The sequence below is a fragment of the Marmota flaviventris genome, chromosome 7, assembly GCF_047511675.1.
Source record: "Marmota flaviventris isolate mMarFla1 chromosome 7, mMarFla1.hap1, whole genome shotgun sequence".
In the NCBI taxonomy this organism is placed as follows: domain Eukaryota; kingdom Metazoa; phylum Chordata; class Mammalia; order Rodentia; family Sciuridae; genus Marmota; species Marmota flaviventris.
The window spans coordinates 68,422,558-68,447,620 of NC_092504.1; the positions used below are offsets into that span (position 1 = coordinate 68,422,558).

The following is a 25,063-nucleotide window of genomic DNA, read 5'->3' on the forward strand; positions in this document are numbered from 1 at the left end:
ACTTGAGAATATTATTATTAATACAGAACATTCTAAGAATACAACATATTAAACTTCAAGTTGCAAAACAATAAAAAACCAAAATATTTTGTAAATAAAACCATTTCCTTGATATTTTACACTAAGAATATAAAATACAACAGATGGTAAGATATAAATGAAGGAGTCTTGCTAAATGATTTAGTTCCTCAGAACAAAGAGCTTAGTTCTTTTCCAGTTTATAAAACGAAAACAATGAAGCTTTAAGTAATAAAGACTAAGTAACTTGTAGCATGGCCTCCTCTCTGAACAAAAAATATTGTTTTAATTACCACATTCATTCAGTCTTTTTAAAACATTTGTTTTTCAAATTTTGATTTGAAAATCTTGTGTGTGTAAAGAAAGGGTTCAATGATCAATTCAGCTTACAAATGGACTTTTAACTTGGATTTCCAAAGGGTCTAAGTAAATTACAGCAAACAGAAAAGAATAAAATTTCATATGCAATAAAATTATTTAATTTATTCTCCACACATACTGTATAAAGAATTAAATGCTAGTAAAAACTGGAAGTGTTTGATCTACTTTCTTTTCAACTGGGAAACATGGTGAGAGATCTTTGAGCATACAGAGGTGGTTTGCCCCTGTGTTATGTAAATAATGGGAAAGAGGAAAATCAACCTCTTTTGAGGTGAAAGAGTTAAGAATAAGTCATCCAAAATATGCCATTTTGGCAGCTTGATGATTTAAGTTTCAAGGCACTAGAAAAAGAGTAGGTCAGATCACTCTGACCTTTGTGCTACTCTGACTTTTGTGCTGTTTCTTGAAAGCAGGGGATGAAATTCCCAAGTGAAAGATGCCCCCTTTTACTAGAGGGAAAACAAACTTCTTTTTAAAAATGGAAAGTTGGAGCCAAAGAAAATCTGTATAAACAACCATTAACCTAAACTTACATTCCTAGCCACTTCTCTACTCAATGATATACTCCTGCCCCAGAACCTCTTTGTCACGTTTTCACGCGTTATTACTCCTTGTCTACTTCAGTACGTAGGTGTTCCATTTTAACTGCTTCATTAGTGTTTTTGATTCCTTATGAGAATTTCTATGCCATACAACACTTAAATTAAATAAACTTGCATGCTTTCTTCCTAGTCATCTGTCTTACAGTTAAGTTAGTTCTCAGGCTGTCACTACCCTAAGGATGGAGGTAGAATTTTGCTTCCATTACAGGAGAGAAGGTAATCAGATGCTTAATAAAGTTCTCAACAATCTGTAATGCTCACAGATACTCTTCACAGTTAGTTCTATATGCTATGTTGCAAGTATCAAAAATTAAAATCCCAACTGAACAGCAGAATAATGATCCTTAACCCTATGAGCTAGATTATTTTCCCTATTATCAAACTGCAAAACCTGTAACCAGATTATTTTGTTTTTATAAAAACGCTTAAAAATAGAACAAAATTCTCTAAGCTACATCAAAAGGAAAAGCATTCAGGCTAGAAATATACTTACACAGGCTCACTGACTTTAGTGCTCAGCCATGAGATATAAAAGGAATCATTTTTCCTACACAAACAAGTAGAAGTAATCACAACATTTTACATTGAACTATTAGTCTAATTCTCTTAAGCAGATGTTTTAAATGAAATGTTATTTTCTAGTGTTTACAGTATTTCTTAGGACACCATTATTGCAGAAATTTTTACAATGAAAATTGAAGAGAAATAAGTGAAGTCAAACCTGTGTCCCAGAGCAGTGAAGCGGCTGCCTAGGTGGGCTGAAGTATAGGTAGCAGGCATGGGCCACAGTTGGGGGAGTCAGCCAGGCCTGTAGCAGCCTGACGCTTGGCAAGCCAGGGCCGAGATGTGTCAGGGCACTCCTGTCACCAAGGCACCCCATCCTGGACCCAGTGTGGATGCCTGCTCTACACAGTGCCATGAGCGAGAACCCCACATGTCCATTAAAGGACAACCTCAATCTCCCACTTCCCAAGGAGCAGGTGGAAAATGGAAGTGGAGGCAGATGTGAATGGGACTTCAGGGCTAACCAATAGGATTGGTAGTTTTTCCAAAGCCTGATTAGCATAAATTTGGACCTATAGCACTGACCAAAATGCTATATAAACCCCTAGACTATTACCCTCAGACAGCAACCCTTACTGGGGTCCTCTTTTGCCACTGCAAGAGTTATTTCTATTCTTCATACTTAAAATAATCATACTCTTTTCACTCTTGCCTTGCATTGTCTCATGTATTTCATTATTTGGATTTGCAAGACAAGAACCTGGAGACTACTGCAACACTGGAAGTCAGAGCACCCCATTTAGAGCTGCAATACTAAGAGCTGCAACATTACACTCAATGATAGTAGAGAAGAATCAGGCTTTGCCAGCTGCAACCCTTAGAGCTGAACTGGTAGGCATTCTGTTCTGTGATTAGCTGCTAACACTAAAACAGGCTTTCTCAGCTGCAGACGCTGCAGCTTGCGTAGGCCTGACCTGCCAGCAGAAGCAGAGAATCAAGTTTTGTATCAAACTTAGGTTTCATGAGTACATGGCTTTATAACAGTATTTTATTTCCTAGGCATTGCCTAAATTTTCTGTATAGGACTATTCTTTACAAAGAGATTTCACATTTATTTGACCATTTAACTTGATCCTTGCAACAATCTGCTGCCAAGAAACTAACACATGTCAATAGCTACCATATGTGCCAGGCTCCACACTCAGTGTTTTGCATGAATTATTTCTTTAACCCTAACAACAATCTAATGAAGTATCAATCCAACTTTTATGAAGAGAACCCCAAGAATAAAGATTTTAAGCAATCTAAAGCCACGTGATACTATCCAGAAGAACTAGGTTTTAGAAACAGGTCTGTTTACTCCAAGGACTGTTTCCCCTACACCAGTGTGCTAAAATCATCACAAAGAGGAAAACAGTCAGAGGCTAAGGTAATTAAACAGGCTTGCTTGCTAGTACAGGTAGAAACAAGATTTCAACCCCAAGATCTGATTCTTAATCTCTTCCTACTACAATATCAAGAAACCTCCCACCTAAGTATCTGCATAGTCATTATAAAGCACATTAGATACAGCCAAAATATAAGATCACAGCTACAAATTTGTTCCTGAAAATTTACAAGAAGCAGTACAAAATATTATTATTATGTGTATACTCGCACAGAAAAGCTCAGAATATACTCGTGAAAGATCTAATGCATACAACTTCTTTTGCTTTTCCAAAAGCAGCTAAGCTGCTATGGGCTCACTACGCTTCCCATGGTCAATGCAGAGAATCACAGGCGGGATTCATTCATTTAACCACTCAGCCAACACACAAATTAAACATCTAACCCATCCTCTTCCCTCTTTCAGCCTCAGAACCATACACATTCCCTTTAACCTCTTTATTTTCCTAGTATTTTTCCAATTTTTCTTCAATAACCTGAAGAAAAACTCTCTAGATTGTTCTCATTTAACCTTTGTCAAGTAATAACTATTTCCATTCACTAACCAAGTCCCTGGGAAATTTTTTTGTGTATCTCTTGTGGTTTCCTGCTCCTGTGAGAAGAGTATTTTCCAACCTCACTGGGCAGACTCAGGAAGAAACAAACAGAGAATGTGGATTTCCACAAGGGAATTGGTCGTACTTTCTTCAAAATAAATAAATAAATATATAAATAAATAATTATCTTTTTAAAAGAAAGAGAAAGACCCTGTCTCAAAATTAAAAAGTAAAAAAAAAAAAAAAAAAATTAAAGGGCCAGGGATATGGCTCAGTGGCTAAGCTCCTCTAGGTTCAATCCTGGTACTAAAAATAAAAAGAAAAAAAGAAAGGAAGGAAGAAAGAGAGAAAAAAGGGAAAACTTGTGTAGATTTTAAAAGAATAAGGAAAAAAGCAAATACAACATGTGGGCCTTAACTAGATTGTTGTGTGAAGAAAGCTAGAAAATGAAATTTTGGGGACAAATGTGAAATTCAAATAAGAACTGGATTTAACAGAATGAAATTATCACACTGTTATTTTCACATATGAAAAAATAATGTAGTGGTCTTACAGAAGAATACCCTTATTTCCAAGAGACAAAGTATTTACAAGAAAGATGTCATAATGTCAAAATTACTTTCAAATGGTTCAGTAATACCACACCCTTCCCTGAAATGTACATATCCAAGGGAAAATGTATAGGGCAAGATTTTGATAACTGTTGAAACAAAGTTGAAGGTATTTGGATGCCCAATGTATTGCTGGTTAAACTTTTCTGTATGCTTGAAATTTCAAAATATAAAGTTGTTTTATGTGAATTATATCACTAGCAGTCTCTGCTTGTTTTTAGATTTTTAGTATTTTTTTCTTTTTTTCCTTTCTTTTTTACCATTACAACAGTTTATTTAACAAAAAGTTTGATTGGAAAAGGTACATGACCCAACTTTTACATCTTAGTAAAACAGGCTCTTTAGAGAGGGACATGGATTCCTCTTCTGAACAATCATTATTTATTCTCATTCCAAGACTTATAAGGTGATATTTTTTCTTAATATTACCACCACATTGTTCTGTTACTCACTAGTTGCCATCTTGACATATTCATCTATCACAATATTAATAAATGAATCAAATTCCCACAATATTCCTTGGATATATCGGCCACCACTTAATTTCAATGATAACTTCTTTTCCATACATTTTTTCAGCTTGGGAGCATGGAGATATACCCCTGTTGTCTCCTAGGCAAGTTTAGAGCTGCTATCTCTAGTATTCTTCATCAAGCAGAAATAAGAAACTTTCCATGGGTCTACAAAGTACTAACTGCTAAATCTTAGAATAAATGGTTACCACTCTAGTCAGGTTATAAGTAAGAAGGATACACAATTTATGACTACTCTTTTCTTTAAAAAACAAATATGTATTGCATCACATATACAACCATATAATTTTCCCATTCTGCTTAACATGAAAGTTTGTGGATGTTATTACACATGTCTTTTTTTAAACATAGTATTCATTACTATGTCTTATCAAGGTAGATAAAATAAAGAAATAAAGTTTATTTTTACAGAATTGTGAATTATTTGCATGTACTTCATATATTCTTATCAATGTTATTATTGTAGTAGTACTTTTTTTTTAAATTCTTAAGGCCTTATCATTCTGAAACTTAGACTGTATGTAAGTATGCAAAAAGAAGGAATACAAGAACCTAGAGAAAAGGTAAAGAAGATGGCTCAGGTCACCACAGATTATTTGCTGGAATAAATTTCAGAGAAAAGAATTTAAATTTTTTAAGGCCCATTGCTTCTTTAAAACAGTTATATAATTGAAAAGCTCATTAATTTAGATTTACACACCATTTTTATAAATCAGACTTAAAATGTATCAACATTCCAAACTCCAAATTAAGAGCTATAGAAAGAAAGTTTGCTACATAACAACACCACAAATCCAAGAAAAAGCTAAGGGCTAATTCAAGTTTTCAAGTTAATAATCTCAAAATACATCAGAACTTAAAACCCCAAAAGTTTTTCCTGGACAATGTTGTTTTGTTTTGTTTTGGCAGTACTGGGGAATTAACCAAGGGATACTAATCACTGAATTACATGCCCAGACCTTTGTTTTATTTTGAGAGAGGATCTTGCTCACTATGTTGCCCAGGCTGACCTTGAAACTGTGATCCTCCTGCTTCAACACCCAAATACCTAGGTGACAGGCATGTGCCAATGCACCTAGCTGGACAATGATTTTCTTCATTTACTAGACAAATGATATTCATTTTCTTCCTGCACATAGTCCCTTCTTAGAGCACTGGCTCTTTCCCCTCATTGAAAAGGAAACTCACTTGAACACATAACGGGGCTCTTCTAAGAACAGCTCACTGGAAAATACTGGACATCCTTAAAAATGTGAGATTTGTGGTTCCTTTCTCAGCAAATAAGAATACAACCAAGATAATTATCTATGGAGCTGAAGGCTAGTGACCTTAATACCCATGACTGACCACTGAACACTAATAATAAAGCTGAGAAAATTATTTATCAGGAAGAAACAAAACCAGGAGTACAAGCAACTCCAGAAAAAGAAACAAAGAACAGGCACCTAAAAATATTCAATTCTCCAAAAGCTTGGCTGTACTTTTTGTACTTGAATTCTACAATATTTGGCACCAGGAAAATTGTTTTCAAAATAACTTTTCAAAAAAGGTGGATACGGACATCCATGTATCTATGTAGATACAGTATTTCCAAAAGAAATAAATGAATTAAATTAACATACCAAATACCAAAAATATTATTAGAACATAGCAAAGTCTGGGGTTCAATTACAAATCAATAGATTCTTCCCCAAAATAGAATGTTAACCTAATATACGGTCAGAGAAGATAGGACAAATCATTCTGTTCCAAACACTTTTTTATTACTAAGCGTTTTCTTACTTTTTTCAGCAACAGAATAAAATCTATGTTTAATATAATCAGAAATATATTAAGAAAGAAGCAATGCACCAGAAGCAGAATAGCAATACAGTCAAATTCATAAGCTAGATGCCTACATTTTAATCTGGCCCTGCTATTTCCTAATCCTGTGACCTTGGGCAAGTTTCTTCTCCAACTGTTTCTAACAATATAAAATTAGAATAATAATAGAATCTATCTCATAGGGTTGTTAGGAAAAATAAATGATGGAACACTTGCTTAAATAAAACCCTAGGAACAGTAAATGCTAACTGCTATTAATATTATTTTTATTATCATTTAGCTATTATTCATAATAAGTAGGTGGATTTCAAATACATCCATAATATTGTAAAAGAAAAGTCCCTGAACAGGATCATTTTTAAACAGGTGTAGGAAATGAAAACCATTTAAAAAAAAAAAATCCAAGAAACAGGAGATAAAGACAAGCCCATATTAAAGAACCTAATCTTCTAGACAGTCTAAGTCCACAGCAGACCTCCATAACAATAGGGCCAAGGAATTCTTTCATGCGAGGCCAGCTTGCTTTCTGATAAAATTTTGTAAAAGCTTTCCTCATATGATCTCTGACCACATTAAAAAACAAAAACCCTATTTTTGAAAGCCCAGTCCCCAGACACAGCAAAACCTCAGGATTATCTACTGAAGCTGGAAGAAGGTAAAGATTTTTAACATAAACCAAATCTTAATTCTGATCTCAAAAGTTTGAATTTTGAGGGCTGTGATTGTGGCTCAGGGTAGATAGCTTGCCTGGCTTGTGTGAGTCACTGGGTTCAATCCTCGCACCCCATATAAATAAATAGACAAACAAACAAACAAAGGTCCATCAACAACTGAAAAAAAAATTTTTAAAAAAGGTTTGAATTTTGAAACACAACTGATTGAGAATTGAGTACAAAGAATTCGTTCCTATGGGACTCTGAAACATTTCATGGGCCCATTATAAATAATTAAGAAACAGCTAAAGATATTGCAGGGAGAAAAACAAACATGATACATGATTTATTTCCTACAAAACATGCAATAAGACTAAATATAACCAATTTGAAAGGTCAAAAATTATGTGATAGGAAAAAAGAAAGGGAAGAAAGTTGTGTAGAAGGGAGAAAGACCATAAATTATTTCTGCTATTTAGAGGGGGAAGCATCAAAATATTCCAATTTTTATAAGAAAACTCAAAAATGATTATGTTAAAAAAAAGCAAAGAAAAAATTTGAAATCTGTACTTCTTTCCCTATATGTTTCAAAATCAAATAATTCATTAACTTACACTTTAATTAAGCATACAGACATCCACAAAAATTATTCAAAAAATACTGAATCTGTACTTTTAAAGTATGATTTTAGGATAGGCTTTTTGAGGTCCTTCTGAATACATACAAAGAATTAACTGAATAGCTTGAGAACTTATGTTTTAGATTTTTTTTCCCCATTTCCTTCCTTCCTTCTATATCATTTATACTGTCTAACACTTTCTAATTACAAACACTTAAGGAGGGCAGTGGCCTTCTTTTTCATTCACATAAAGCATGCACACACATGTGTACACACACACACACAGAATGTTCAGGCGATTGTTGCTGTTTGACCAAACTGGGATAAAATGTTCATGAGTAGGACTTCCTCCTAAGCTCCATATTTCTCTTAATTAGTCATAGATATTTTTCTAAAAGAATATTAAATGTCTTAGGGTGCTACTAAGCAGCCACAGTCATCTTACAAATATATTGATACAAATAAAGATGCCTTTAAGTAGAAATCTTCATAAAATGGAGGGCCACACAAAGAATGCTCACATGACCATAGACAACAAGTGCCAAAATGATACACCCTTTACAAGACTGTGAAGAGAAAGAGCATTCCTTCTCCCACTGCTTTCACCCATGTCAACACAAAATAAAACATACAACAAAACAGAGTGGCTAGTAGTTAATTAAATTTAAAAAGAAAATGATAACTTGGGGCTGAGTTTTTGGCTCTGTGGTACAGCACTTGCCTGGCATGCGTGAGGCCCTGGGTTCCATCCTCAGCACCACATATAAATAAATAAAATAAAGGTCCATTGACAACTAAAAAATTACTTAAAAAAAAAAAGAATGACAACTTGATATGCTAATATTCCCAACTATTTTTGAGGGGAGAAGCGCAGGGCAGTAGCAGGGATTGAACTCAGGGGCACTCAGCCATTGAGCCCCATCCCCAGCCCTATTTTCTATTTTATTTAGAGATAGGGTCTCACTGAGTTGCTTAATGCCTCGCCATTGCTGAAGCTGGCTTTGAACTCGCGATCCTCCTGTCTCAACCTCCCAAGCCACTGGGATTACAGGCAGGCACCAATGCACCCAGCATTGTTCCCAATTTTTAAAAGTGTATTTAGTAACTGCACAAGTCTCCAAAGATCTATAGCAAAAATAACACTTATGTCCTCCATTTCTGTTTTCTTTCCCTTTCTTGGTAAGTCAATAATTTAAACAATGCTTCAAAACTCCTATCCTTTTATACAGTTGATTCTATTTTTCAAAAACAAACTGTATTTATAAAATGTGTTGTCAAACAACTAAATGGTAACAGATATACATCCTTATATTAAATATACATCCTTATATTAAACAGATAACAGATACACATCATTATAACCTTCAAATAACCAGAAGTAAAAATGGTTAAGGTTAATGTTTGTAGGAACAAATGGCAGCTAACACAAAGCCTTACTCTTACTATGTGCCAGGGACAGTGCAAAACCCTTATGAGCTTTATTGGTTTCCCACCTCTAACCACACCAACGTGGTTTCTTATTTTCCTCCACTCCCTGAAACCCAAGAACCTGCCCTTTAATTTCTAATACTTTTCTTGCATTTATGTTCATCTTTTTAATATACTGGAAATAAGGATTCCTATGAATTCAGTTTGAGAAATACAGCTTTGGCTCATGTTTTGATCCCAACTTAAATGCAAATACATCTAAAAGGAGTACTCCTATACTTTATTATTAGCTATCTGCATTTTAGTAGGAATAAGTCGGATCATTATCAGAGAACACGTTTGAAACAAAGAGCCAATGCAAAGTTTTAAAATGATCTTGCTCTGACCCATGATTTGTTTGGGGGCATCTCACTGAGGAGTCAGTCTGTTCAGGGGAATCTTAGATGGGGTATTAAGAAGAGACCTATCTTTGGAAGTCTGGAATGCAAGACCCAAAGCTTGGAAGGTAGTGGCTACTACTCTTCCCATCACAAAGATTGGAAACATGAAGATAGCCAGTTTCCAAAAAAATGGTAAAGAATGATATGGACCTGCCCAGAAGAGGCACCCTGCTCAGAGCTGACAGGAAACCTAACTATGCTTAGGTCACAGGTTCCCATTGTGCAGCCGCACTGCACTTCTGACTTTGGATCTCAGTGTCTCCTGGAACACTCCCAAAAGCCTGATAACTTCCCCTTTTTGATTAAGCTAATTTTCACAGGGTCATTTGCAATCACAACAAAACTAACATGGTCAAAAAGGTGCCCTCTCTAAAGCTAAATAACATTATGGAAGGACAAATAACTTCACATAAAAAGTAAACTTTTCAATAACCATATGTAAAGTTAAATACGAAAATTAAGACAATTGTTTTGCTGCAGTACTCTTGACATAACTACCTGGCCACTGAGCCATGCAGCCAGTCCATTAATCACTGCCAAGAGGCACAGGGAAGCAGTGTGGAGCTGTGGAGCAGTGACCCAGGTAGACTGGAGCATGAGCAGCAAGCATGGGCATGGTGACCGAGCCCACCAGGCTCACTTTGGCATACAGAAGCGGGGAAGACCTGAATGGGACTACAGTGCTAACCAATAGTGTTGGTACTTTTCCAAACTCTGACTAGCATAACTTTGGACCAATAGCATTGACCCAAGAGCTATATAAACCCCTACATTAGCGCACCCAACTGGCAACCACTGTTCAGTCCCCTGTTGGGTGTCCTCTCACCCTGTGGAAGTTCTGTTTCTAATTACACTTGAATAAATTCTAATCTTAAACTCACTCATTCTCCTCTTGTGAATTCTTTGAATTCACAAGACAAGAACCCAGAAAGAAGAAACTGGCAGTGAGTTGCTGGAGTCTTCTGCAATAGTGGAGGGCGCAATCCACCATTAGGAGCTACAACACATTTCTCAGCTGTAGAGGCATGCAGCTTACACAGACCTCAACTGCCAGCAGGAGTGGAGAAACTCTGGTTTCACTCTGAAGTGCCTTACAACGTCATTTATCTCTTAAACTAGTCACTCAATTACAGTACAACAACAGATTGATGTTCAAAGCCTGCGCTTCAAAATCAATTACAGGTGGTCCCTGACTTAGGATAGTTTGAGTTATGATTTTTTGACTTTAGCAATACACATTCACTGAAACCTTACTTCAAATTTTGAACTTTGACCCTTTCCACAATTGTTGATATGCAATATGCTACTCTCTCTTGATGCCGGACAGAGGCAGTGAGCCACAGCTCCCAGTTAGCCACCATTACAAGAGTAAACAACTGATACTCTACACTGTACTGTGCTAAGCTATGAAATTCAGTAGGTCAGGTGTTTTCAAGACAGTTGCAACTTAGGACATTTTCAAATTACAATGGGTTAATCTATCATAACTTGAGAAGTACCTCTAGATTTTTCCAGGAAAAAGATATAGGAAATGATGCTTTAAAATCACAATTTTTGTCCTTCAGGTATCTACAACAAAAGTGATAATGATTTCAAATCAGAATTGAAACTGATGATAATATATTCTAACATACCCTTTTTGTGCAGAAAATTAAAAGCCATCAAAGGAAAAGTGGCTTTCCCTAGTTTACCTAGCCATTAGTGCTAAAGAATGATTGAAAGCCAGGTCTTTTGAATCATGGTTCAGTCAACTTGGTACCACTCAACAATTCAGTAAAGACAATCCTGATACTGTCCCTGGCTTCCTTTTCAACAGACTAAAAAAAAAAAATCCTAAATCTCACCTGATTCTCTGTTCTGGGCTGGCATGAACCCACGGAGAAATAAGAATGACAGGCACTTTCTTCCTGAAGCAGATGTGGAGAACAACTATACCTGCAATAAAGGAAAGATAAAGAAAACCCAGTTTACGCTTAGAATATAAACTCAGTACCATGCGTCATTCATTTTTAAATGATTCTATCTCCTTTCCTTGCCTTACTTTAATGATGGAACCTATAAGAACACTTTAAAATAGGTAAAATCTGCTCTTAAAAATCCATGAAAATTATAAAGTGATTTGAAGTTGGTCTCTACAGACCATCTGATTCAACTTCTTCCTTTTACTGCTGGGGAAAGCGAGATCTTGAGAAGTTGTGCAAAGAATTAATGACAACAAGGACACTTATTGACAGAACTTGATTCTGAGTCCAATTCTACCACTTCCAGTCCAGAACTCATTTGTACATGATAGATCATACTGACTCCTTTTTAGAAAGAGAAAAAAAAAAATCATGTTATTTGTCTAAGTGCATTTATCAAGCATCTGCAAATAAACGAAATATAGAGTTAACCTGATTGGTTCTAAATTAAAATCAGAAAAATCATCTCCTCAAAGGTCACATTCCAGCCTTAAGTTATTTACCTTGCCTAATAAAGAACATCTAAATGTTTCTTTTATTTATGATTTAACCTTCCAACATGAAAACACTAACACATACATCATCAAATCTAGGCTCTAGTCTTTCTTAACTTCGATCTCAACAAGTTTCATGGTCTTAGTCAATTATTTCTTCGGTCTCAATGCTCCTTTATTCAAAAATGAGGAGCCTGAACTAATTCTCAGGGTCCTTCTAACTCTAAAATGTTTATTTTTAACAATATTCTACTTTTCTAATCAAATATTTGTGGTTTTTTTTTGTCATGTAACTCTACGTTTTCATCTCTTTAATCATATTATAATAGTTCAGGCAAAATTAGCTAATTATCATTCAAATACCTATCCAACGATAATCTAGTTTTGATGTCTGTCTCACTTTTTGGGTGGTTTTCATTTTACAGGAATCTAGCTAGAGGTGGGGGTGGTATTCTTTAAAAGTCTACCTCTTGAATAGATTCTAAGGAAAATCCCAAATTATTTTCCCCAAATCACTGATTAGATTACACATCTAACATTTTCCTGTGTGACTTATCAAATGGCAGGCACAAAGAAGAACTGCTTTAAAACAAGATACTTCCAGTGAAATACTGAATGCTGTTAGAAATTCAAGCAGCAGTGGGGGAACAAGAAGAAGTGGTGAAATATCTCCAAAATTTTGACTTCTGAGTATGGCTTTATTCATTTTTAAACATACTGATTGCTCCATACAATAATTATTTGCAGCACAATAAAATTCAAAGAAACATATAAAATGAAAATCTAGGTGCCTGTTACCCAACTCAAGAACTGAATGTGAATTACTGGCTTTGTTCTACTGATTGGCTCCTTCTTGATTCCATGCCCATCACTCTCAACTCCCCTACCCTCTGAAATGTCTACCCTATATTTAGTGTGTATCATTATTTTTTAAAAAGTGTAACACATATTTATATATCCCAATAACTATTTTGCTTATTTGCAATTCTGTAAAAATGATATAAAAAAGCTCCTGTCTTATAGGATTTGACATTTCCATTCAATAATGTTCCCAAGATTCACCCATGTTGTTACATATAGTTTACTGTCACTTCAAAGTAATACAATATCATTAATGTGCCACATTTTAATTATTCATTCTCTTGTCAAGAGCTTCTTGCTTTTGTTTTGTTTTCTGTTTTAGACATTTTTGTTACCAAAGTTCAGATACTTGTCTCCTGTTTCACATGTCCAAAATTTCTCTTAAGTAGGAGTTAAGGACTTCATGCATGTTCAATTTTTCAGAATGATACTGATTTTTATTTCCCTCAAAGTGTTTAGCAATTTATAATCCCACCAGCAACAAGTAGCTGATGTTCATCCACATTCTTTCCAATATTAATGTGAATTTCTTAATTTTAAGATATAAAATGATATATAATTATGGCCTTAATTTGTACTTTCCTATTAATTATGAGCATTTCTTCATATTTATTGTCTAAATCATGCTTCTTCTCAGATGAAACACCTATTCATATCTTTTGCTCATTTTCCTCTTGAGTTGCTTGCCCTTTGCTCATTGTTTCATAGAAATTTTATAAGTATTTTAGATGTTGATTATCTGATTTTACCCGTTTTGAATTACTAGGTACAGAAAAATATTGAGATAAAGAAGCAGAAACAGAAATGTGAAAAGCCAAACAATTAGAAATAGCAAGTTAGAGTAGCCATGTTTTTCTCAACACATTTTTTAATATAATGCAATCTACAGCTATCTTAAGGTACCAGAAATATAAAATATTATATAATCAATCCAGCTTTATAATCTTTCATTTTAATATAGATTCAGACAAAAGCAAAGGCTATGAAACTACTTCAGTGCATTCTAATTGCAGTATGCCATATAATTTCAAACAGATTTTACAAAGGTCATAATTTAGACAGAGTGCTCCCATTTTGACCCTGGCATTTTACATCATACTTTTTTTGAATAAGTCAGTTACACTGTCAAAAGGGCAAGGTTAGCTGTGTATGCAAACATGTATGAGAACTGAATTTCAAAACTAGATTTTAGAAATTAGAACGGAAACTTGGAGTCTAGACTTGGCTATAAATTTAGCTACACCTCTTTGGTCCAGTTATGTCTTGAGTTAATTTTTTTTATACTTAACATGGGAATTGTGTTGGGTAAATTCTAAGGAATATACTCTTGAGTCTGAAGATCAAATAGGAAAAAAATAATAATTTCCCAGGTAGTCTTGAAAGACTTTTAATCTCTTTCCAAGTTATACAAAGTAGACAAATGTATGTCAAGGTCATTGTACTGTCATGTGTAACTAAGTAAACAAATAAAATAATAAAATTTTTTTTAAAAAGCACCAAAAAAAAGTAGACAAACTAAACAATAACCAAACGCTAATTTTCTGAAAGAAAATTTTAATTCATAGTTTTATAGCCTTCCTATTGCTTCCCAAGACTTTTGGCAAATCATCTGATGAAAAGCATCAGAAAGAAATCAAAAGTCAAAGCCTGAATATTCTACAAGCTTACCTTGATTCCTATATAAGTAATCAAAAGAGAACTTCCAGAATCTCTCCTGATACCTACCCACCTACGTGACTTTTTACCCTCCTACTCTGCTTCACTTTCAGCGGTCACATCAAAGTTTAATTCTCCCACTTGGCTATAGATGTTAAAGCCCTACTCCTATGCAAGGACACTGCTCTAGTTAAGTCCCACTTTTCCCTCCTATAGCATCAGCTTCCCCCTTCAGATAAAGCAAAACCAATGGCAAATACATCTCCAACAAACAAAAACATTTTAACCCCAAACATCCCTCTAGATGGTCAATGATTTTCATGTCCTTTATGGCAAACATCACAAATACGTATTTCCTGCCTTCAATTATACTTGCATTCAAACTGAGCATGCTCCAATGAGACTTTTACTCCACACAGCACCACTGAAACTTGACCAACAACATACAGATCATTAAATCCAAAGGCCACTTAGTTCTCACCTCTCTAGACCTATGGGCAGTATTGAAGTCATTCACCATGTCCAATACCTTTTCCTTCCCTGGCTCTCAGGTTCTCCTGGTTTCATCCAGTTATCACTGGCAACCTTCTCAACTTTCTTTGTTCCTCCTCCTCTTCTCCTCGACACCCAAAGTACAAGTTCTTACCCCTTCCCCCTAACCCATCAGCTAATACCATTGACTAGCTATCAAATATATCCAGAATTGCACCACTTCTCACCACCTACACAGAACTAGCCATAATCTGTATCATCTCTTACTCTGGTTTTGATCATAGTGGAGTAACTGACCTTTCAACTTCAACTCTTCCCTTTTTGCAGTCCCTTCTCATCAAAGTAGCTAGAGTTATCCTGACATCCTTACATAAATCATATAATACAACATCTGCTCCCTTCATTTCCCAATGCCTTCTCATTTCAATCAGAGTAAAAGCCATTTTTTTAAGGTCATAAAAGAACCTACATAATTTGGCCCCCATTGCTTCTGACCTCATTTCAAAATGACCTCGTTATTCTTTTTACAGGCCAGGCACACCACTGCCTTAGGGTCTTTATACTTCTATTCTTTCTGCCTACATGTTTGTCTATGCATTTATGACTTCTGCATGCATCACTATATTGCTTCATATGGTTGTTTCCATATGGTTCCTCAAATGTCTCCTAGGCAAAGTTTTTACAATCCCCTCTACTTAAAATTGATTTAAATTGCAACAAGTCTGCCCCCAGTGTACCCTAACCCACTTGTGATTTCTCTCCAATGTTACCAAATGACATTAATTTATTTTACTTTCGCTGTTTATCTGTCCTCCCATGAAAATATAAAATCCATGAGACGAAGATCTTTGCTTTGTTTGATACTACATTTTCAATGCTTGAAAAAGGTCTAGTGTACAACAGGCATTCAATAAATTTTAATGAACAAAAGAATAATTACTTCCTTAGAGGAAAAAAACAAACCAGAAATCTCTGAGTTTATAAAACAAGACAATCTAAATAATCAGGGGACAATAATTGGATTTTGGAAGTAAATAATCATTCTAAACTTTCTTCAAAAGATAAGTGGTAAAAGACTACAGTTGACATTGCAGATAATACTTACAAAAACTAAATATAATCAATAAAGTAACCAGTTCTCAAAAACCTGAGGTTTTAAATTCTGACCATTCGCAGAATGACTTCTTTATTTTCCACTAACTGCTGTCATATTCAACAAAGGGTGGCTTGTAGAGACATGACACCAACACACAGGAAAATATTATAAAAATGTTCATTCCAAACTGGTTCCAAAGAAACAGGCTCTTTTTAAACAAGGAAAGTCTAAAATTAAAGGACAGATATTTTTAAATGTTTTGAATAGTTTGCTTGGAAGTAATTTAAGCCTTAGAAAAACGTTGCAAATACTATATACGAACACAAAATACCCACAGATTGGCCTGTTGTTGAAGTTATTCCCTTTGCTTTATCATGTGTGTTCAAGGATCTCTCCACTGTCTTGCCATTCACACACACATACACACCTACATTTTTTCCCCTGAACCAACTGAGGATAAACTATATACATCATAGTCCTTTGCTTCTATGTGCATTTCCTTAAGAGATACTCTCATATAAATAAAGCACAGATATCAACTTTAGCAAATTTAACATTGTTATATTTTTTCTACTCTGTGGCCTGCATTCCAATTTCTCGACTGTCTCAATAATATCCTTTACAACATTTTCCTCCATTTAATATAAGATCCAGTCCAGGGTCAGGCATTGTAGTTTATGGTTCTCTTTCCTAAGCCTCCTTTAATTTGGAATACTTCCACAGCCTTCATCTTTTATGACATTAACTTATTTGAAGAACAAAGGCTTCCCAGCACCTTGTTTTTAAAGTAGAACACTCTGATTTTTTATTTGTATGATGTTTTTCTCCTGACTAGATTTAGATTATGCAGTCTTGGCCATAATACAACATAGATGATGAGGAGGTGTCCTCATAAATTGTCATATCAGGAGTCACATTGTGACCCTCTACCCATATTGTTGGATCTCACTAGTGCATAATCACTATTTTATGCCTTGTAAATAATACAGAATCTGTGGAGAGATACTTTATAACTGTGGAAATACATTTCTGATCCATGTCTCCCATGGATTGTCAGAATTCTTGCCCTCCCTAATTTTTATTATGCTAGCTACAAAATGATGATTTTCCAACTGTACAACTTAGACTTCCTTATAAGCAAGAGCCCTTCATTCTCCTCTACTTACTTATTTGCAGTTTATTATAATTGTGGATTAATTCCTATTTTTAATAGCTCACAGTTAATTATTATATTTATTTGATGATCAAATTGTCCTATTTAGAATAGTGGAAATATAAACAAGCTTCTTATGACATGCTCACATCATTTAAAAAACATCTTGTTTTCTAGCATTTAAAAAATAATAATTTGGGTTCACATAATAAATATCCTGCCCTAGCCTGGAGTCAGCTATTTCTGAGAACTCTGGTCCCAGCTTTGAGTTGGGAATGATAATAGAGACCAAGACTTAGGAATTAGGCATGCTCCATGCTTCTTAGACTTTTCATTGGACAACGCTAGAAAATATATGCATATATATACATAAGACAAATGTGTATATATGTTATAGATATATATGCTATTTTTAAAAATGAATTCACATGGATACTTTCAATTCCAATTCATCCCCACAGGACTTATTTTTGACTTATATTTCCATCTCATATTTGTATGTCCCTCCTTCCTCACTTTCAAAATTGATTACTAACATATTTAATGAAGGAAGACTGAATGTTTTTGGTCTTTAACATTATACTTAGGAAGCCCTAGCCAGTGTGATAAGGTAAGAAAAAGAAACAAAAGACACACACTGGAATGGAAGAAATGAAAAATAATACTCTCTCTATTCTAGACAACAATGTCCATATAGAAAATCCCAAGGATTCTATCCCCCAAAAACCCATAAAAACTACTATAGTTAATAAGGGTACATAGGTAGATAGACTGCCTGACCATTTCTAATAGCACCCCCAAAAAATATGTAATGCATAGGGAGAAACCTAACAAATTATGTGCAAGATTTGTATTTTGAAAATGACTAGGGCTAGTGAGGTAACTCAGTAGTAGAACTCCTGTCAGTCTAACATGTACAAGGGCCTGAGTTTGATCCCTAGCACTACAAACAAACAAATAAGGGGGGGGGGGGGAAGAAACAAAGGAAAAGATTACCCTCCAAACTACAAAATACTAAAGAAATTGAGATGATCTAAGTAATGGAGAGATATTCCATGTTCATAGATTAATAGACAATAAATATATTGTTATCACTATATTTACCTATAAATTCATGTAACTTAACTAAAATCACAGCAGACTTTTACTTTTTGTAAATTGAAAGGAGGCTTCTACAATTTACATAGAAAAGCAAGAAAACTAGAAAAGCCAAGAAAATTTTGAAACCAAAATTGGAGGACTAACTTGAATTAGCTAAACTAATTCAAGACTTAAAATAATCACAACAGTGGGGTATTAATATAAGAATAGGTCAATGGAAAAGAACAGAGATTCTAGAAATCGATAACATATATACAGTCAATTGATTTTTGACAATAATGATCAAGCAACTTAATGCAGAAGGGGAAAACTATTCACCAAAAAGTACTAGAACAACTGGATATCCACATGCAAAATAAATTCAAGGAACATAAAAGACACAACATATGCAAAATTTAACTCAAAAAGGATCGTATATATAAAACTTTTAGAAGTTTAGGGCAAAGTCATTATAATCTTGGGTTAGGCAAAGAAGTCTCTGAGGACATTAAAAAGGTCAAATCATAAGGAAATTACCAAAGTGGACTTCACCAAAATTGATTACTGCTCTTCAAAGACACTGTTATAAAAATGAGAAGAAACCACAAACTGGGACAAATTATTTGTAAAACACATACCAGAATGGTATTCAAATATACAACAAACTCTCATAACTCAATAAAATGAGCAAACTAAATTTAAAAAGGTGTCAAGACACAGACAGCAAACAAGCACATAAAAGGATGCTCAATATTAATTATTTGTGAAAAGCAAATCTAAAACATTTATATAATGCTGCTGTAGACGTCAGTCTTTCCATGGATATCTGCTTTCACTTCTCTTGGGTATACACCTAGGGATGGAATTTATAGTTCATAAGGAATGTTTAAATTTGCAAACAATGTAGCACTTTTTGCTAAAGTGGCTTTACCATTCCACTAGCACTGTATTAGAGGAAACTTCAGTTTTACACATTCTTAACAAACTTAATATTGTTAGATTTCATTTTTTCTGTTTTAGGGAATATGTTGTGGTATCAACCCTATGGTTTTAATTTGATTTTCTCCCATGAATAGTGATCCTGAATATCTTTCTATGTACCTGTATCTTTCTATGTAGTAGGTATTGGTCATTCATATGTCTTTGGTGAAATGTCTATTTAAATCATTTGTCCATTTTTTGACAGAGTTCTTTTTCTCATTATTGGATGATGAGAATTCTTTATACATTTTGGTTCAAATCTTTTGTCAGATATGTTTTGCAAATATTTTTTCAACAATAGCTAGCTTTTGCATTTTCTTTCAAATGGCAAAAGTTCATCTTGAGAAAATTTATTGAGCTTAACTCAAGCTTATTATTTGTAAGGGTTTTTTGGTATATATATTATATATAATATATATATGGGTGGATGAATTTATATATATAATATATATATATATATATATATATGGGTGGATGAATTTATTTTTCAAAAAGATAACAAGGCTAGGGATGTACCTCAGTGAAGTGCTTGCTTAGCATGTGTGAGAACTGCAACAGCCACTTTCTCCCCAGTACAACAACAAAAATAACAAAAGATAATAGACTGCTCTTTAGAAAGTGATAAAATCAGCACCTACCAGTAAACAGCTTGAAGATGATGAAATGTGACCCACACTTACTAAAACTGGACTTTGGAAAATAAGTCCTTATATTCCTAGTTACAAGCCCCTCGGAGTATTGTATCCCTATCAGGTGACCAGTTATGAAACCTAAAATTAACGGGGGAGAATAACAATGTTGAAGGCCTTCCTCCTTCAATTTCTTATTGCCATTTGACCTCTAAGCTATAGACATTTAAGATTAGAATATACTACAACTTTTGTTTTTTATGGAGCAAGTTTTAAATGGAAACTTCATGTTGATAGCAAAAAAAAAAAAAAAAAATCAAATTACATGGAAAAACTAATTCATGCAATGACTTTCAATAAGCATCCATTAGTGAAATACATACACTAAACAAAAAATAAAAGGACACTACATATCCTTTTGTTGGCAGCACAGCACAGCTTTATATAAGACTTTATCAGTGTTAATTATCCTCAAATTCTTTCTCCTAACTTTAAGAAACAAAATCTATAGGCTGGCATTTTTCATAGTTATGAAAATATACTCTTAGAACACATTCTTTCAAGTAAAACAATAAAAGCTACTCTCTACTACAATACCAATTCTCCCCTAACCCAGTGAGTCAAAGATGATCTGTTAGAGTATTTAAACGTAAACAGACATTTTCTGTGCTTAAATGAATATGCATGTGTATTACATTCACATGTACACACAGGATATATGCCATATACCATTCTATAAAAACTAAAATTTTCAAGTGAGTTCCTTTCTGAGGAAGTACAAAATACTAAATCAAAAAGTCAAAGATTTGACTCAACTAAGATAGTAAGTTAAAAGTGTATTCATTGGACATGGCTAAAAATCTTGCTTAAGTCTTGGGAATTTAGAAAATAAATTACTCTGGACAAATCTCTAGGACTAGCTCCACCCTGAATCAGGACTCTATCCTATTTCCAGCCAAACTATGCATGTAGAGGCCACCCAGCATCTGGTGCATCACAGCCATGGCACACTGGTACCAGCCCTGACCCCAACTATTATGGTCTGGGGATGTACAATATGGAAATAGCAGCTGAAGCAGAGCAAGGTGTACCAGTGGCAACTGCAGAAGCGGCAGCCGCAGAAGCAGCAGCAGCAGCTGCTGCAGATGGCCATATAAAGGAGCTGTATAGGCTTCATGGAAGAGGTGATTCAAGAGGATTACCTCAACCACAAGGGCGCTGTGAACCAGGGAGGTACCCTATACCACGAGGCTGATGGCAATAACCAGCAGCCTATGCAGCAGCAGCAGCCTGGACAGGAACAACAGCCTTGGCAGCCTGCTACAGTTCTGCAGCCGGGAGCAGCCTTCCACAAATAAATCCAATACAAGTTCTCAAAACAACAGTTGCAGGAACTAAAAAGCATTTTCTTTCTTTTTTTTTTTCTTTCTTTTTTTAGAATGATGCTGAACCTTTATTTTATTCATTTATTTATATGCGGTACTGAGAATTGAACCCAGTGCCTCACACATGATAGGCAGGCGCTCTACCACTGAGCCACAACCCCAGGCCTGGAAAGTGTTTTTAAAGTAACTCAATACCTGTTGGAAGCCATCCATGCAATACAGGAGGATTTTCTCTCAGCATGAAGCCAGAGAGACTTAGGTTTGGCCTTGGGAACTGTATTGGCTCTCCCAGGCAACAGATTGCCCAGGGCACATGACCTTTATCTCCACTCTGCAAGGGAGATCCCTCATAGTAGTTCCAGAGATGGGCATAACTGATAGGAACTGAACAGCCCACCTTTAACCTTTTTTGGTGAAGAACATTCTATGGAAGGCCTTTGAAGTTTCAGGGTAGAAGCAGGCTCCATTTTGTCAGAGTCTTAGCAGTTGAGTCTGATCAGCTTACCTGTCCCACCAGCTTTTGAAACTACTTTCTGTGTTCTGTGGGTTTTTTGTTTGTTTTTTTGTTTTGTTTTTGTTTTGCCGTTCTATTTTTCTTAGCCAGCCTATTTCACCATAGGGAATCCCACTTCTACCACCTGTGAGGGATGCGGGCAAGAAATACCCTGATGTGGGGTCTGGGGATGTGGCTCAAGCGGTAGCGCACTCGCCTGACATGAGTGGGGTGCTGGGTTCGATCCTCAACACCACATAAAAATAAAATAGAGATATTGTGTCCACCTAAAACTAAAAAATAAATATTAAAAAAAAAGAAAGAAATACCCTGATGTGACCACAAGAAAGGGACTTACAGGATGCATCAATGTGAATGAAACTAAAGCACAGGTTTAGTTTAACAACAAGAGAGCCAAACATAGGAAACATCAGAGGAAATTAATGCTTAGAGATGCACAATCTGGTTCTCAGAACCACATGTTCCTGGCAAACAAGAACAAACCCTAGAATGCTATCCTTCAAGAGCCAGACTGGAGATGGGTCTACTTGTTGCAACTGACACATGAGCCACACTTATCTCCTCAGCAACTGCATTAACAAATAAATAAGTGAATTATCAAAAAAAAAAAGAAAGAAAGAAAAGAAAAAAGAAATTACTCTAATAGACAGAAGTGGCTGGGAAGCCTGCAGTCCTCCTCTCTCCTGCACCATGATCACTGACCTTGAAAAGATCTGGAGGATAATAGGGAGATTCAGGGAATGCACCTCTCATAACAAGGCAACAAACCCCCAAAATTCCTGTCCCATGTGTATTTTTAAGAGAATTCTGCCCCTGCCAAGGCAAACATAGTCTGGCGGAAAAGGATGACCTACATTACAGAACAGGTCATACTTCTACACCAGTCTGTCTAGTCCTTACTCCACAGGTTCATGGAAACTACCAGATGGAAGGAGCAACAGTTATGCAAGGGCTTAACTGCATTAACTTATTAAGACAGGCCTCACTACTTCTACTGCTGAGAAACCTTTGCTTGATGCCACCATTCAGACTGCCTCTGATCAGGCAAATTACATCAAGCCCTTCACATTACAGCAACAGTGATGGTTAGTCCCCACTATAACAAACACCAATTCTGAATTTGACTATGCCAATACCACTATTTAAGATGAGTGAATGCTTGAAATAAATCACACGGCCTCTGATCCAAGAATTTACTTTAAAAGATGAGGGGTAGATAACCATCTACCATCAGGAGTCTTATCAGACAGACTCTTGTCCAGACACAAATGTCCCCAAAGTGGGAGATAAAGCCTTCTGGAAGCCTGATATACATGCTTCTGCCCCAGCTAAACCCTGAAACTAGGGTACTGTCCTGCAGTACATCAACCAGGCTATGTTTCCCACCTCTAAAACACACTGAATGTGGGATCTAAGTGGTGATGGTGCTGGTGGCATCTTTTATCTGCTCTCAAAGTTTTGATTCTTTCCCTAAGAACTCTGAAATCTGTTGATCTAGTTTTATTCAGTACACAAGGAAGAAATACTTACAGCAGGAGACAAAACTATTTTTGTTTGAAAAAAACTATTTCTACTGAAAGCTGAGTTTTTCATGCTGTTTGGTTTTCTTATGACAGAAGAAAAACAACAAAAATAGAAGATATAAAGTTGGATGGATAGTGCAGGAGTCATAATTCCATACAGCTAGAACCACCAAGGCTAAGACCCTTTCAGGAATGAAGGGCTGAGTCAGCTTGCTAGAGGCAGAGAGCCCTTATAAGCCAAGATATTAGCCGAAAGCAACAGAAATACAAAATCTGAAGTAAAACAGGTTAGGGCTTTGTACACAGATGCAAAACTAGGACTACAGCCAGTTTCTTTCCTAACTAATCAATGGGGTATAATAAGTAACCCTGTGTTTCCCATTTGATACATTTTCCTTTAATTTCTTCTTCCTTTGCCCTAGTCATGTTTATGGCGAGTTGGCAGGAGTTAAATTTAGGCTGTAAAATATCAATGGAACCAGAGACAACATATTACCCAGTCAGCAGAGCTATGGAAATGCCTTTCCATGAGGAACCTCAGCTTACATTTGGTTTTTCTTCTACTAAGAACACTGCATCAAAAAAGAGAAAAGCAAGGTCACCTTTGTTTTCATATAAGTGGGAAGGGGGTGAGCATAAAGGAGACAAAACAAAAGGAGTGCTTAAGCTTCCAAAAGGTGAGATGTTCTAGACACCTCTTAGGAGAGCTGCCAAGCTTTTGATTTCCTCTTCTTTGGGAATGGCCCCCAACACAGAGAATTAAAGTTGTGGGGCTATGACCATATTCATAACTCTGCATTCCCTGGCTGTGGTAGAGACAGGTATCTGATCTGAACAGGGTTAATCTAATCTTTCTCTGCTAGAATATAAAATTTGAAAAGGTAAGACAGAAAGGTCAAATCTTTAGAGTGAAGCCACCTTAATGGCAGTAGTCTAGGTATAGAAGGTATAAAATCTGCTAATGAGGTCCTTGAAGCAACTATGGCTCTGTTTGTTCAAGCTCCATGCATTCAATTCACCACACAGTTCCCAGTATGGGTCCATAAAAGCCTTTTCCTCTCCTCAAACCAGCAAGTATCAACTGATTGCAACCAAAAATTTGCTAATATGACTTCTTCTAAGCAGTAAATGAAAGGTGTGGAAAGCTCTCATTTTAATGTCAAAATATCATAACCATGTATTTATCTTGCTTCCTCTTACCCAACTAAGAAACTAAACTCTTTAACAGTGTCATTTTGCCTTCAGAATTGTGACATTAAAACTCTCATGCCTAGCATGCTTTTTCATATCCTCCTATTGTGCAAGAAAGCACATTTACACCAAAGCTTAAGTCTGTTCATTTCAGCAGCAGTTCCCTGTTAAAGACGCTACTGTGAGGCATCAGCAGTTCTCAGCATCTTGTGATGCCACATCAGTGCCAATAAAGCAGACTAAATGATTACTGATTAACAATGGCAGTGATTTTTTTCCCCTTAAAAGATACTTTACGTAAATAATGTCAAACCCAGCCTTTTCTGACTTCCATGTGCTTCTACTTCTCCTGTCACTTAAATCAAAGATCACTGATATGGACTTAGGACAGTTTCAGCCCCTACCTTCAATTCTGGATAAAGTCGTCATCAACATTACCCAGTATCTACACT

The 25,063-nt window shown here is 35.6% G+C and overlaps 1 protein-coding gene across 6 annotated transcripts in view; it reads right to left on the minus strand.

The window, feature by feature from the left end:
• Nucleotides 1-25,063, minus strand: part of Wdfy3 (WD repeat and FYVE domain containing 3) — a 250,018-nt gene that overhangs the window by 209,294 nt on the left and 15,661 nt on the right. For all 6 annotated transcript variants that reach the window (XM_027939797.3, XM_071614400.1, XM_071614398.1 and 3 more), the window contains exon 2: nucleotides 11,440-11,530. The gene's annotated coding sequence lies outside the window, so the exon portion shown is untranslated. The remainder of the gene's footprint in view (nucleotides 1-11,439; nucleotides 11,531-25,063) is intronic.